Source organism: Camelus ferus, chromosome 24 (assembly GCF_009834535.1).
Source record: "Camelus ferus isolate YT-003-E chromosome 24, BCGSAC_Cfer_1.0, whole genome shotgun sequence".
NCBI lineage: Eukaryota > Metazoa > Chordata > Mammalia > Artiodactyla > Camelidae > Camelus > Camelus ferus.
In genome coordinates, this window is record NC_045719.1 from 5,349,246 (window position 1) to 5,365,937 (window position 16,692).

A 16,692-nucleotide genomic window follows, 5' to 3' on the forward strand; every position below is an offset into this window, starting at 1 on the left:
GGGCTTACTGATGAGAAAGGAAGGACTGAGAGAAAAAGAAGTATGAATTGAAAAAAACGTGGATTGCCCGTCCTTTCTCTTTTAGTGAACCATTCTTAGCATCTGCAATTGGCTAATGTAAGGGGAACAGTTTTGGAAGTAAAGAACGTGAGAGGGTTTCTTGGTCATCTGTGTTTCTTAGAACATCACTGCCTTCTCGCAAAGTTTGAAGCAAATTCTGATTCCCGTGGAAAGCGTGGCCCTTGGGACTGTAGCTTCCTCACTTACCTGGCCACAGACGTGGAATATTCAGCCTCGCTGTCCCGGGAACCTCAGTAAACGCCCAGGAATCGTGGGTCTACCGGAAGTCATCACAAGCACTATAAGCAGACGAGACAGCAGGAGTGTCTGCGGACAGGCACGTTGTGCAGACACCCCCAGCTCACACACAGACTCCGTCGTCCCGTTGGACTTCACCCACAGAACGCTGGTTCAGATGTAAAAGCATTAAACAGAGCACAGGGCTTGTTCCTGCAGAGCTGCCCCGGTGGCCCACCCAGGCATCCAGCCCGGTCTTGAAGTCTCTTGCCCACAAGTGAGGAATCATTTAGCAGAGAGGTTTGCGAAGGAAGTGGAAACTGCCTAGTCTTCCTTTTTTCCTTTTTACTTCATCTAAGGCTGCCTCAGACATTTGGGGACTCACACATTAACCGCAGCCCTTGTCCTGAAATTAATTCTTACTCTGAGGCCTGCAGGGATGAGAGGACCAGGGAGCAGAGAGATGGTTTAACTTTGTCTTCAAACCTGTAGGCTCTGTAATTTGAGTAATATTTTATATAGAAAATTTGAGTAAAATTTTATATAGAAAAATTCATAATATATTATATACATTATTTATATATAATTTATATATAAAATTTTGAGTAAAATTTTATATTAAAAATCTGAGTAAAATTTTATGATAAAACCTGAGATTTCAGAAAATGGCTATGCTTATTTGGTAAAAGCGGTAATTGGGTAAAGAAAAAACAATTAAGAGAAACTGAGTGGAGAGACATCTATACTGAAAGTTAGGAGGTGTTGGGTCTAGTTCTGGCTCTGCTGTCGACTGACTGTGGCTTTGGATAAAATACATCTCCTCTTCCGCCCTCATTAACCTCGTCTGTAAAACCGGGTTTGAACTGAGATGGCTTCTAGTTAAATGTGTTCAGTTGAAGAGGCATTTTATAAATCAAGAAGCCCATGTTAAAGATACAGTTGTAGACGGTAAAATTCTTTCCAGCATCTCCGGAGCTCCCAGCTGTGCGCGGGGGCCTCAGGCCGAATGAGCCCTCCCCCACGTGTCTGTATCTTCTTTGTCCCAAAGGACTGTTAACCATTAATAAAAATCAAGGGACACTGGAGAGAAGTTGATGACTTCAGGTCCCTAGATTTATTTCAGGTCTGTTTTTATTTTTAGTTTAGATATTTCAGCTTGTGCCCGAATCAAAGTTTCCCTCGCTCCCTTGAAAGTTCTGCTTCATGGCTTATGGAGTACTATCATTAATATTTTATCAGGAGATTATTTTCACTGTATTTTATAAAGAACTGCCAGAGTGTCAAGCGTGGTTTTTATTATGTCTTGTGGAAAATTGATTTTTTCACACTGAGATAGACTTAATCTTCTAGTCAACAGAGAAATACATATTTGGAAATAAAAGCAGGAAATAAAAGGAATTAAAATTTACTGAGTTCTGTTGTGTACCGATTACTGGGCTTTACATGTATTAGTCAGTGTAATGTCACCCACATGGTCATCTCTGGTAGGTGAAAATAAGAATGCTGCCCGTTACCGTGCGAGGCCAGGAAGTCTTCTGGGAGATCTGAATACAGACTCCAGCGCAGACTCCCTCCCCCGTGTTCCAGTATTACATGTCCAGCCACCCGCGCGACAAGCCCACCGGCGCTGACCTCTCAGGTTCAGCATGCAGATGGGCTCCCCCTCCTCGCCCACAGCTCCGTCTGGCCACGGCCGCCCTCGTCTTTGTGATGACGACAGCTCTTCCCATTGTGTGGGCCCGAAGCCTCGGGGTCATCCTTGACCTCCCTCTTCCCTTACTCCCTCCACTCAATCCATCAGCAGGCCCTTTTGACTCTTGCTTTGGAAGAAACGCAGGCCGGCTCTGACCGCTCCTGGCCAGGGCCGCGTGAGTCTGGGCCTGCGTCCCCTCTCCCCGAGAACACGCGCTTCCCACCTGCGTCTGTCCTGGCCTCCCCTGTGCTGTTCCCAGAGGGCAGCCCTGATGAGCCTGTTGTCCGTTCTGAGCTCAGGCTCCTGCGGTGGCCCCCATTTCACTCTCAGAGTAAAAGCCCCAAAACTTTGAGCCAGCCTTGACCCATCCCTCCCTCCACCCCCCACAGTCGCCCCTGCCCCCCCCCCAGCTGCCCCTCCATTGATCTGCTAATCTCCCCTTCCAACTCCCTCAATCCCAACTGACCCAGCAACTCCAGGGACAGCCCCTGGGAGCGCTCCCACCTTAGGGCTTGACCTTGGCCATCCCCTCTGCCTGCAGCACCCTTCTCTGGCATGTGACTAACTCCTTCACATCGTTCAAGGTTTGGCACACTCACTTTCTTAGGCTCCCTTGCCACCCCCCAACTGCCGTCACTGATGGCCAGGGGTGAGGATTCAATGACAGACAGAGGCTGGAGGGCACCTTTGAAGGGCGGGGACTGTGGAGTGCTGCGCAGATCCCCTGAAGTCGGGCACTCCGGAAAAACCTGGTGGGGTAGTGGAAAGCACACTACTGAATCAGACAGCTCAAGTTCAGATTCCTCTGTGTGTGTAGTTTTTCTTTTTTTCTTTTTAATCTTTCTTTTACTCTTGTTCTTTCTCAGATATGGAGACTATATATTAGTTACATAGTGATAGGAAAGAGGAAGAAAAGAATAAAAGAGGGACTCTTAGGGGAAGAGGAAGGAAAAAAATACCAAAGAATCAAGAATTCTGCATTCTCATCTCAGTTCTGTCACCAAGGACACATGCCTCGGGCAAGTCATTCCCTGGTCTCAGTTCCCTCGTCTGTGTAATGACGGCATCACGCAAGAATCTAAGTTTGCCAGACCTGCTTGATCAGGAGGGTGAACTGGGGAGCGTCTGCAAAGTGCGCGTTCCCCTGGACTCCACCCGTGAGGAGTCTGACTTCTAGCGCTCGTCTGAAATTCTCTAGTTTGTGTTTTCAGTAGCTTTCCAGATTTTGATTATCAGCCACACTTGAGAAGCCGTAGACTAGATGACATGTAAGACATCTCCCATTGTTTAAGATCCTTGTTTACCTAAATCGTAGTTAACTTGGAAAACATTCCAGTTGTAATGAAATTGACTTTCACTGTGTATCTGGGTGTCTTTGTCAGAAATCGCATAACCTTTTCATTTTTCCTACAGAAAATTAAGAACAGTATCTAACACAAAACAGATTGTCCATAAATATTGATGAATGAATAAATGGTCAGTTCTACATATTTAAAAAGTTAGCAATTTTTATTATCTCCTTGAGTAGCCTATTTCTCATATGTAGGGAAAACTTTCAGAGTTCATGTGGTCTACTTCAGTATTAAGAATGTTTAATACAATAATTACATATAAACCAGGGCTTGTAATTGTGGTTATACCTGCAAATTTTTGCTCATGAAAGATCATTTTTATCTTTTACGAAATGGGTAAGTGAAAGATATGTAAAAATCAGGTATTCCCAACATGCTTTATGTGCTGTGGAAATAAATGAGACTGCTGTGCTGGCGCTGTTCTTGCGTTGTTACCTCTCCTGGCGTCGTAATTCTAATTCTTGACCTGTCAGCTTTGCCAGTCTCAAAATCTTGCTTGAACAAATTCTGCAGAAAATTGTATTAGCCCTAAACTTCTTGAATGACTAGTGTTCTTTTTGGAAACAAATACTGTGCTATCGGTTTCTAACGGGATCAAACTTTGAGGCAAAGATTCTGAGATGTCCTTCTATTTTTGTGTCTATTAGTTGAGTAAAATTAGGCAAACCCCGTCGCCTCTTCTGGCCTCTAATTCTTCTTCTGTGAAATGATGTCTGCCATTTATTCGGGCACTATAATTCTTGTAAATAATTAGGAGGTAAGAAATTATTCACTCCTGGATTCAGTTCTGAACCTCCCTACATCTCTGCTTACTACTTAGATGAACTAGTCTTCTCATTCCCTGTGGACACTGTTTGAATGTGCTACCGAGGGCCACAAAATCATGCTGCTTAGGAGCAAACAGAAACGGAACTCTGCTGAGACCTTCATTTTTCAGCTCCAGGTCATCTGTGTGTGTGAGACACAAGTCCTTGGCTCTGTGACCTTTCAGAAAGGAAGACCACAGCTCCGCATGAAGCATGGGATGTGGTCATGATAGGCACCCCGCTCTGAGTTTGGCTCCAGCTGCAAGTTCCACTGCGTCACTTTCACGAGCAGCCGCTGTTACGGGTTGGGATCGGGGCGGGCTGGGGTGTAATGGCTTGGCGTAGGCATTAGCCAGCACCTAGCAGTGCTCTTGGGAAGATTCTGCTGTGATTGGTGTCCTCTTGTGTTATCAAAAGAACTACCCTGGAAAGAATTCTTGTTAACCCCTTTTTTAAGCCCCAGCTGTGAGCTGCAGCGTTGATAAACAATGCACAGCAAGTGGACACAGTCTTGTGTGTGCATCTTACGAAAGCAAACGATAAGTGCTTGCATTTTACTGCTTTTTAAAGAGGATATAAATGTTAATAGTTGAAGAGTAGATTGTAGAATATCAAACCTATTTATTATGGTGACACTGTTTTTCACTTTTTATGGTTGATGTCCTTTTCTGAAAAGCATAAGAATACAAAGCATAGCATCAGGCCAGAACCCTGCCATGCAGATTTTCTATGAGTCTCCTCTCACACATTAAATTTGAAGGCTTCCAGAGTGGTTCTTGTGTGATCTTCTTAAGTGCCTTTTTGTTTCAGGCTTGTTACTGTGTCTAATTGTTGCGTTTTGTTATGTTTCAGAACAGTCAAGTGTCACAAAGCAAGAGTGACAGCGGGTTGAAAAGAACCTGCAAAGTTTGGATCTTTTCTGCCTTAGAAGCAAGAAAAATGGAAGATTGATCTTCAAAGGTAAAACCGTCTCCTTTCCTCTAAAACAGCATATCCCTCCAGCTTCCTCTTCAGTCACCCTACATGAAGCGACTTCTTTTTTCTTTTTTGATCGCGTGGTATAGTTGAATATAAGCAGTTCTGGCTTGTAATTCCAGGTGTATTAATAGGCTGAGACTTCTTGAAGTCTGTGTTTGTTTTAACTCCTTGGTGGCCTGTTCAGAATCTGAATCGGCTGTGTTTTATATGTTGAATCTCCATTCTCAGTGTTGGTCTAGAGCGGCAGATCGGGCAAATGCTGTCTTCGTCAATCTGTGGGCCGCAAGGTTGTACTCAGGCATGGGACCGTGGGAGGAGATGGCGTAGCAGCAGCTTCTTTTTCTTAGACTGCTGCACGGATTGGAATTCATCAGCACAAACCTGATCACCTCGATCCGTGTGAGATGAGACAGGCAGTGGGAACACGTGAGGTGATACTGTGGTCTCCACTCCTTTCATTATATAGTTTATGGAAAGAAAAGGGAAAGGTCTTCAGGATGTAAAAATCAAAAGTACTACATGCATGGCATCAGATCAAAAGGGTGTGGTTATTGCTCAATGTATTGGTAATCGATCATCTTTATTGGTTGCTTGCCTGAGTGACTGGGACACGGTCATGTACCAGGAAGCTGACCCTGCTGATCAGGGAGAATGAATGGGAGGAAGAAGCAAAGACCAACATAAAAGCGGATGAATGAGTTCACCATGTATGTGGGAGCGTGGGAGGGTCCGGAACCCCTCCTGGAATTTCTGCCTGAAAGGTGGGTGGCAAAAGGTTGACCCACTGGCTTTTTCCCCTTGGTTATGTGTTGCTCCCTGGGCATTAAGTCCTCCATTTCTGGGCCGTTCTGGCACTTGCCCCTTGTGGTAGACACTATAAAGGCACCGACAGTCTGAGAGGCACAGAATCATCTGTCTGTGCAGCTGTGGCTGAAATCAGAGGTGGGCCAAGCGGGTGTGTTGCAGGGAACCAGAAGTGTCCATTATAGTTTTACTTTATTTTCAATCATGAAATACATCCCATTATTCTCTTAAATGAACTATCTCCAGGAAGAAAATGTTTTATGTTTTAAAGACATTAAAGAGTTCTACCCAAATGGCATAGTCATCAAAGAGTTACATCCAAATGGCATCAAACCAAAGCGAACTCTATTTTGGATCTAATTTCTTCATCAATAAATTGTCTATGTTAGAGTGAGAAGTACATCTTGGTCCACATTATATAGTAAGATTTGAAGTGCGACCACAATGTTGAAACAGAGAAAAGATAAAAACATTTTATTATACCTGAACTTATTACTCACTGTATATTGATTTACATACAAGAAGGTGTCTGTGGATGCACAAAAATATAGTTGTGTTTCCTATTTGGAAACAACTTGGTTAGTGTCATTCTTTGTGTGGAAAGCGTGATTTAAATTGTGCAAGTTCAAATACAAAGTTACAAGGACAGTCAGCTGGCAAAATAAATTTAACGCAGTGAAGTGAATCAGGTCTTTTTTTCCTACATGAGGACATTCAACAGATTAAAGCAAAGCCAGGTCAAGGCTGTGGTTGTGTTTTGACCTCGAAGATCCTTTGTTCAGGGAGGAACGTAGTTGGTGAGCTCTCTAAGGAGCAGCTGTTAAAACAGATGAACAAGCAAGCATTTCAGCTGATGAACACCGACATGTGAATTTCTGATGAAGCAACTGGAAGTGAGTGGGGGCAAGAGGAGAAAGGGCAGCAGAAAGTGGCAGGCTGGGGGGCCAAGGAAGCAGTGACAGGTGGCAGGCGGAAGTCCCCACGGTGGGCAGAAGCAAACTACAGAGTGAAGGGAACCCCCACGACAGAGCGGAGATGCCTCTTAGAGCGAACCCCACCCCGAGTATAGGCTGCAGGTGGGTGAATGGTCATACTTCATCTGAGGCCTGGTAAGTTCCTGCATCATCACACAGAAAGATTCGATTATTGCGTCTTCTCACCTGAACAGCGCCTTGGCCTCTCCTTTGCCTCTCGGCGGTCTCATGTGGCTCCAGCGTCCTCCCAGATAAGAGTTCCAATCATGTCTGCTCTTTGCTCAGAAGACATTCCCTGATTTACCAAGTCATCCTTGTCCAAACTTCTTAATCAAACATTTAAAACCTGCCTCTCGAAGTTTTCAGACCTGTTTCTTATTCCTTGACTTCACTCACTGGTGGTCTAGACCATTGATTAGTGATGCAAATTCTGTGATGTATCAAGTCTTCCAAGTGATTTTGATGCATTTTCGTTCTCAAACATAGGTTGGTCAAGGACGAGGCCCAAGAATTTGCGTTGCTAAGAAGTTCCCAGGCTCTGTTGCTACTGCTGGCCCAGGAGCCTTACCTTGAGAACCACTCTGTAAAACAAATGATCTAGGCTGGCAGTATGATTTCTACATTGCAGTTTGGGTCAAAGACTGATCATTCACTTGCCAACATCACCATTGTGGAGAGGTGTATGAGTTTAAGAATAGGTTCTGCTTTCTGGTCAAATACCATCGTAATACCGTAAAACCCCCAATAGTGAGCTTTTTGTTACATTTTTATATCCTCCACTGTGTTATGGACCCATAAATATTTGTTGGATGGACGACGGCTGGCTGACTGGCTGGATAGATTGATGAATATAGATGGGTGGAAGGAAGAGAGGACGGGAGGGAGAGGGAAGGAGTAACAGATGGACAGGTTTGGCAGCCAAGGGTTGGTTTTAGTAGGAAACTTAATGCCTGCAAAGAAACTGCCCTGGCATATGCCATTAGGGAAGAACCAACTGTCATCATGCGGCGCCCTCCTTACCGTGTAAGACCGCACTCGCCGTATCAGATTGATCAGGAGGAGTGACTGCGTTCAGAGCCTGAGTGTCCGGGTGTCAATAGTACTGTGCTCTTAAATAAGCAGGGGTTTTCGCAAAGGACTTTTTGCTATTGAGTACACCAAGGGGGACGTGTCATTTGTATCAAGACAAATTGTACATTTTGCTTTATAAAAGAGCCACTGGGTATGTGAAACCAGGAAATCACATCTAGTTAATAAATTCCTTTGCAAACGTCTCTTCCTTGAGTTTAAATTTTGCAGCTGCAGCATCATTTGAATGTTTATTCACATTTAGGACAATTGTGCTTTCTGGTTTTTTGCTTTCTTGCATCCAAATGTGCTCATGCATCAGTGCTGCACATTTCTCTCCACATCCTTTATCTGCATACATCATCCCGTGATTGGCTCGGTAAATTTATCCTACTTTTCTTGCTAAAATAACTGTTCCTGCTGTCTGTTTTCTGCCTACTCTTTGATTTATTCCAGAAATTGGGCTCAATGCCTACTTTTAGAGCTCAGTGTGAAATTTATTCTGTATGTTTTTAAACCGAGTTCCTACATATTTTTTCCCTCTTATGGGCTCTGTAGTGGCATCTGCTTCAAAATGCACCCTTGGAAACCTGTTATAATTGTGGATTAGTGTAAATAATAATGGATAAAACCACAAATCTTGACATTTTATAATGAAAATTTTTTTCATAAGTCACTTTAACAGTAGAAAGTTGAAATTTTCACGCCCTGCTATGGCATGCCTGATATTAAACTTAAAGGAAAGATGCTAGTTCCAACTTGGTGATTACCTTAGTGTATGTCCTTGGCTGAGTCTTGAGGCCTCAGCTATCTCCATTATTTAAAAAAAAGAAAGAATTTAGGATAAACATCCGTAAGGGATTAATTCCCGTCCTTTTCTTGCGGTCTCAGGATGCAGGTCATATGAAATGCTTCGTAAAACCAGGCACAGCATTGAGTGAGTCAGTTCATCAACTAACATGGCACCTGCTTGGCGGTAAAGTTGAAGGAGCAGGGTTTTGGGTGCAGAAAGATCCGCATTCAGAGCCTGGCTCTTCCACGTGTTAACAGCACGAGCTGGGAGAAGTCACTGAACCGGCCTGTGTACCTAGGATCTTCATCTCTAAAATGGGGGGGGAGGGGCAACGTTACTGTCTGCTAGGCTGCTTTAAAGATGAGGGCTGACCTGAAAGCCCCAGCTGGCTCTGAGGACCTCTGCAGGCCTCTCAGCTGACCAGGGCCCACACCGTGGCTTTAGAGGTTAACGGAGATGCCACTTTTCTTCTCCACTGCAATTCTACAAGGCTAAGAAATGTTTATTTGTGACTAGAAGATGAACATAGTTGGGGAAATGTAGCCATAATTAAGTCATCTGAGCCTGGCAAGACTAATGGGAAAAGTCAACAGAGTTTTCCAGCCAGACGGGATATCTGGTCCCATGCATCACAGAGGACTGTGCGGAGCGCGCAAGACCCCTTCCATCAGGACCGACTCCTTCAGTGTCAGAGCGTAAAGTCTGCAAATTGCATTCTGTCTCTGTCTTGTTACGTAACCACACTCTGGATAGAAAGATTCTTCAAGACGTATGTTCAGTCTGAGTAAATATCCCTGTGCTCTTGATTTATATCTGCTTCCAGTAAGTTCAAAGATATCCCTCTTTTTTTCTTTCTTGTCCTCTGAAATTTATGTTTATAGCCAATTTGCCTGATGCAGCCTTATCCCCAGAGGTAGAAGAAATTAAATTTTGGTCAATAGATGATTCATTTACGACAGGAATCATGCAAATATTGAATGTTTTTCTGTTATTTTTTGAGGTTGAATTATCATTTGGTATTGGTTAACCCCAGTCCTTCCTCAGCAGAGATCTAGAACTTCCTACCTAATAGGAATAGACCAATAAAGTTTTGGTGGACTGTTTCATCAATCTTAGCAGAGGATTTAATCCTCCTGGCATTTTTTTTCTGTTTCAGTATCCTGTAAATCCTCTGCAAGTTAATGTCTTTTGAGATAAGGCTTACTGTATTTAATTCTTCCATATTTAACATCAGAAATAATTTACAGCCAAGAACTGCTGGTGCTGTTTGTGTACACTGATTATTTCAGACATGTAAAGTCACTAAAATCTAATTGTGGGATGGTGTGTTTATTTGTCATGTCTCACAGACATCTCACCGTCAGGAGGAAAATCATACAGATGAGGCTGTTTAAAGTTCTAGGAAAGATATGTATGGCACGTACGCATACATACATATGCACACAGACACAGCGCTGGTGATGGCAGTGGTGGGGGTGATGGTGTGATATTTACACCTCGACAACTCAGTCACAGCAGAGTTTTTTCTCCATAGACCAGTTATAAGTGAAATTGGCCTTTGTAATGAAAAGCTCTATACTTACTCTCTGAAAGAAACAGGTGTTTTGTTGTATGATAGAATAATTTCTTTAAAACAGAATGGATGATACAGTTTATCACAACTCACATTTCTTTTAGTATTTGTTGACCCCGTAAGAATAGCCAAGGACCGTGTTTACTATGTAGTAAAAAGATGTAGCTTGTTGAGAATTATAAGAAAACAAAAAGGCATGTTGGCTGCGTTTATTTCATTCCTGCTCTCTTCTCATCACGTGCTAGAAATGTTCACCTAAAATATTTATTTAAAAGCTACATTTAGGGAAAAGAAGATACCATTTTAAACAACCAGTGTTTGTGCTGGGTTGTTTTTTTTGTTTTTTTGTTTTTTTACCATTCTAATACAATCTTGGAATTGTACATCAAATAAAGTACCGATGTGACAAAATAATTACAGTGATACACAATGCCTTTCTCTCTGGCTCATCAAAAATTTGAGGCCTTTGTTGGTTTTTATTTATGATTAAAAACATAATAGCAAACATACAATAAGTGCTCAGGTATATGCCAGTAGAAAGGAGACAGAATTTTAATCTACCCTCTTAGGGTCTTAGGTTGGGCCTGAGAATTAAATTGACATAAGATAAGTCAGCAGGAGAAGAATCAGTTTTACATGACATGGGGGTGGGTCTTCATAAGGAAATAAACACTTAGGTTTTGCTGCTTCTTTGTTCAACCTAATATATAAAGACCCAAAGAGATGGAATTTGTGGAAATGTAACTAAAACACACAGGTAGGCTAAAGGAAGATGAGTTATTTTTCAAGGTCTATTTGTACAGAATTCTCTCACCCTCCACTCCCTGCCTCGGGTGACAAGGATGTTTCTTTCCTCCTGGGACAGGGAGGACGTCTTTCACGTGGGGTTTTATCTCCTGCTTTTAGGAAGCCAAGGGGAGTTCAGAACACAGTGTTCTACTTTCATCCATTATTTTTCAAGTGCCTTTGGCTCTAAGTAACCCTTCTGCCGAAGTGGCACATTTTGGGGCGGTGTGTTCTGAAACCCTCCAAGCATTGCTTTAAGCACTTTACCCAAGTTGCCTCACTCAATCTTTACTATAGCCTACGAGGACATTTTATGTAACTTCAGAGAGAAATGACCAAATCCACCATCATAGTAACAGATTTCAAGCTATTTTTCTGATAGAGAAAACTCACAGGAAACTCACTGAAGACATAGAAGATATGAACGTATACTAAGAAATTTCACTTAATCATTATCAGTGGACTCTTTTATTCAAAAGTTGGGGAATACTAATTGTTCTTCAGTTCATGTGTAATATTTAAATATATACTGAGCCATAAATCAAGACCAAAATCTATGGACTCTCCATTTCACAGATGAAGAAACTGAAATGTGAATAAACTAACGAGTTTGCCAAAGAACACAGCTAGGACGTGGCAGAGAAAGGCACAAACCCAGACAGCTGGCTGACTCTGGTGTCCTCTGTCCTTACTAATTGTCATACAGGTGAAGGGCACAGAGCTGGTCTGGAACAGGTAATTTAAACTTAGATATCAGGAAAAGAGGCTAGGATTATGCAATTTTTAAGATTATATTTGAAAGCAAGGAATGGGGCCAACTTGAGATGAACCAACTGGAGTATTCTGTGGCACTAGATTTAGAAGAAAATTCAAACCATTAATTAAAGTAGTTATAAATATTTGCTTAATGTTTAAAAAGCAAAGCAAGAATGATACAGTTTGAATTATTACATTAACTTAATTCCCTTTGATAATCCAGCCCTGCATTATTGATCCTGTTTAGGTTCCTGTGTACGAAATAGGAGGTCATTGGCTGGTGTTTCATGGTCCCGTCAAACTCATTGTTTCCAACACCAAACCCATAAATGCCCCTCCCACCTGCTCCTCGCTCTTCCACTGTTCTCTGTCCTCATCTATGTCACCATGACCCACACAACTAATTGCTAAGTTGGAAACATGGAGTCATTGATGAAATCTCTTCCCCCGACCACCTTTGTTAAATGTGAATGAATTTGTTGAATGAAGTTCCGTGTCACCCACCTAATCCATCAGTGCCGCCTGGTCGGTTGATGACAGTCAGGGAGCGGAGCTCAGACCTTCTGTTCTGTTATCCTCTAATGCGTTTGGGTTTCTGGCCATACCATTCAGTTCCCGTGTGTAGTCTGCTTTGGTTTTCTGCATTTGGTCGTCAGTGGTGGTGTGCTGTTGGTGTGACCTGTAATCCGCTCAGGGAAGATCCTGGGTAGAGCAGCTGAGATGCTCTGTCCTCACCAGGAAGTACTGTGTTTGTTGACAAATACAGTGTATGGCCCCTGGCATGCACAGCTCTCAGCAGGATTGCCCTCTTTAATTATGTCCCCTGGGAAAAAAAATCCGTTTCCTGGCAAGGCAGCTTTCCTAATCAAAGACTTCCTGGGTCTTAAGTAACAAGAAACTCAAATGTTTCAAACTGAAACGTATAGTGGGCCTTAATTAGGCATGTATTTTAATCTCCTTTGGGGATCAGGAAACTCTAAATGTTACAGATAAAATATTTCATGGGGGACACATGGATGGTTTCATATATTTTGATCTATTTTTATTTAAGGGAAGTTACTGATAAAATAACATGTGTGTTGTATTAAAAGCTTGAATAATTTCTCTTCCTTAACCTGTAAATGACTTCTTACCTGATAATTTTATGGTCATGATTTTTCACTTGAACCTGTTTCTAGGTATGGGAAATTTTGCATAGTTAGAATATGAAGGAAGGTGTCTAAGGCAGGTAAACTGGAGGCCTGAATTCCAATAGGATTTTTACACTAAGATGAACACTGACTCCTAGCCTCCCATCCCAGGGAGACAGTTTACAGTAAAAGAATAGAATTATGGACGGAACTCCAGGGTGGGCCCTCATTTCAGAGGGAGGAGAAGAGGAAGAACTAGCTGGGAAGTTGAAAAAAATCAGAGCTAGACAGTGGGCAAAGCAGTTCAAAACAGGTTTTATTCAGTGCTATTGCAATTGGGAGGAACAGACCTCAGCAGAGAACTGGTTTCACTTTCAAATAAAACATGGACAAGTAGGGATTTATGGCCAAGGAGCAGGTGGGCGTTGGTGGATGGAAACTACCAAGCGGGAAACGTCAGGAGTGAGAGAAGATTGTGGTCACGCAGACCTAGCCGGACTCTCGCTGCAGGCGGACCAGGCGATCAGGTACCAGGGCTGGAAGGTGAGGAATCTGACCAGGTATCAGGGGGCTCAGTTACAGAGGGCGGGGGCTCTGTCTAACTGACTTACCAAGATACTTGCTGTGACTGCGTGACGCAAGCCCAGTCGGGACGGGCACGGAGCCTAAGGGGAAGGCTCAAGGCTCAGGGGATCCTGGCTTCTTAGTCAGGGAAAGTCTTGGTCAGAAGGGTGCAAGGAGAACCAGGACAGTGGGGATGGTTTTCATCACTAAGGCTGAAAAGTCCGCTCCAGGATTCACAGCAAATGTAGTTAATGTGGTCATGTCCTAATTTGAAATTTAGCCATTTCTGTGCAATATGGCGTCTGTTTTTAAGCTGGTATAGTTATAAGTTGTGAAGTTATAAATTCAGTCAGCCCGTCTCACTGATTTCTCCATTAAAAAAAAATAGGACCACCATGAGCTCAGTGTCAAAATCTTGGGGTCATCTTTGACTCTTCCCTTACTCCACGCCTGCTTAGCCCAGCCCAGCCCTAGCTCCTGGTTGTTTTTCCTCAGTTGTTTTGTCAAGTCCTTCCCTTCCTAACATCCTTTCCACAATCACCAGTCTGCCTCACAGCCCAGCGGCTGCCGTTTGTGCCTCATGCTGACCTCCTTCCAAAATTCCATTTTGCACGCTGTCCTTAGATTAAGCTCCAAATACCATTTCTGATATCCTTCTAATAGTGTTCGTTGAGTCCCTACGTACCAGGCACTATGTGGAGCGTGCTGTTTCACTGGATTCCTCTAACCAGTTTTAAACAGTAGGTGCTAGTGTTATTCCTCCTTTGCAAGTGAGAAAATGGATCTTTAGAAAGTTTGAATAACTCCCGCAAGGTCACAGTAACCAAGTAGAAAAGTCTATCTGACTCCAAAACGTGAGCCCTTCACCGTTGGCGCACGTGTCTTCTGTGGCCACGTGTAAAAGAGATGATGGCGACCAGGCGCCAGAAGTACAGCTGGGTAAACTGGGGCTCGATTCTGAAAGAGCCCGTGGATCTCACCCAGTGGACAAAAGCCGATGTGAGGTGTTTAAGCAGGAGACGAGGAGAACATGATCGGTTGGTGAGTGGGTTAGAGGGATTTGAACCTGGGGGATGGACTGTCGCCTGTATGAGCCCTGACTGAGTGGCATCTCCTGTCGTCTCTGTATGAGATGTTCTTACTGAATTTCTCTGCCTCACAATTCTTCTAGACACTCCTCTGGTGTCACCCTCCTGGAGGAGTATGTCTCTCCTCCATATTTTATACCGTCTACTCAAAGCTCTTAGGATGTTGAGACCCTGTTATTTCAGATGACTGTGGCGATTCACGTTTGATTTTCACGAGATCTTGTCGAGGTGTTTCTAATTCTGTCTCAAAGGTGGGGAGGAAGGCTCCCAGCGTTCATGCACCTTACCTCACCAGATTATAGCCACATCATCTTTGTGTCACCAGTGCCTGAGACCTTGTCAGTGCTCAATAAATATGTCATGAGTACATCATTTACCTCCTTCTGCTTATAGATTTTATTTTATTTAAAAAATTTAAACTCCTAGATAACAAGAATGATCTTTTCCATGCTGTTGTATCCCTCAAAATACCTCTTAATATGAAGTGTATTGCACAAATGAAATGAAAGTACGTGATTTACTTATGGTAACAGGTCTTCATCTTATGTTATGGGCAGACCTCAGAGCTACTGAGGGTTTGGTTCCAAACTACCACAGTAAAGAAGATATCGTGGGAAAGTGACCACAAGAGTGCACACAGAAGTTATGTTTACACTATAGTGTAGTCTATTAAGTGGACAATGGCATTATGTCTGGATAAAAATGTATATACCTTAATTTTTAAATATTGCTAATAAAGTATTTACATACCCTAGAATACATCAGTCTTGATTGCAGGCTCTAGTAGGTGGTCAGTGAATGTGTTCTTAATGGTTGTATGAGGTCTGGCCGAGGGTATTCACTGACTGACGTATAAAAATAGGATTATTATTTAGCTGGTGGTAGACTTATTTCAGTGAAAAAGAAAAGATTTATCTAAAGCATCCGTTTCTCGTTTTCAAATTTTACATGCTGGACCGATCCATCCTCAATTAAAAGAAAGCAATTGCAGAGTGACCAGGAAATAGTCAATTATTGTTCAAGCTGCCAAGCTTCAGGAATTAACATTCTAGAAATGGCAAAAATGGTAAGCCAAGAGAAAGAAGTCATCAAACACTATTTTAACTGCTTTTGAAATTCTGCCACATATTAGCAATTGTATTATAATTTAAATTTGGAAATCAGAGAATTTTAGAGTTGTCCAGGAACTTTGGGGTCATCTGTGCCAACTTTCAACTTAATGCCAGAAGTGCTCACACACATCTAAAAAGTAAGACAATTGGATAAATATTCCTCTAGCATTTATACAGAGTCGATAGAAGCAGTTAAGGAATCTTTGTATATTTTTATAAATTGAAATATAGTCAGTTACAGTGTGTCAGTTACAATGTGTCAGTTTCTGGTGGACCATGTAATGTTTCAGTCATACATACACATACATGTATTCCCTTTCCTGTTCTTTTCATTATAGATTACTTCAAGGTGTTGACTCTAGTAGGACATGACTTTGTGCCTATGGCCAGGAAAATATTAGTCAGTCCAGTCCAGCAGGGTCGCTTGTCACTCTGTCCGGAGGCTTTCCCAGGCCTCCATCTGGCCCTTGGAGGAGAAACTTGCCACTCTTTTCCTAAAGTACTGCAGCTCGGTATACATTTTGTTTTGAAGTCTCGTTATTTCTTCTTTCATTTGTCATGTGGAGTAAAATGATTGTGACAGGCTAGCCAACAGAAGCTCAAAGAGCCTACAGATGGTTTGACTTTCTTCCCATCATGTCTGATAAGTAATAGTCTCTCTCTCACTTTTTCCTGAAGCTGATGAACTGGGCGCAGTGCTAGTCTTTCTGTGCAATACCTGAAGGTTGGCGGTTGCCCTGAGATACAAACAATGTTCCAGAATGTATTTCCAGAAAAAGACATAGTAATGTTTATAATCATTCAAAGACAGTTTATTAGTATCACATATGTTTGTAACTATGATTTTTTAATGGAATCGGATATAAATAGTCCCTCCTTCAGTAAATCCTTCTCCACGGGGTTCCTGACCTCTCGCCG

General features: G+C 42.7%; 1 protein-coding gene across 1 annotated transcript in view; it reads left to right on the top strand.

Moving 5' to 3' along the window:
* Nucleotides 1–16,692, top strand: part of DLGAP1 (DLG associated protein 1) — a 989,257-nt gene that overhangs the window by 602,722 nt on the left and 369,843 nt on the right. Inside the window, exon 9 of the mRNA XM_032467518.1 lies at nt 5,001–5,108. The gene's annotated coding sequence lies outside the window, so the exon portion shown is untranslated. The remainder of the gene's footprint in view (nt 1–5,000; nt 5,109–16,692) is intronic.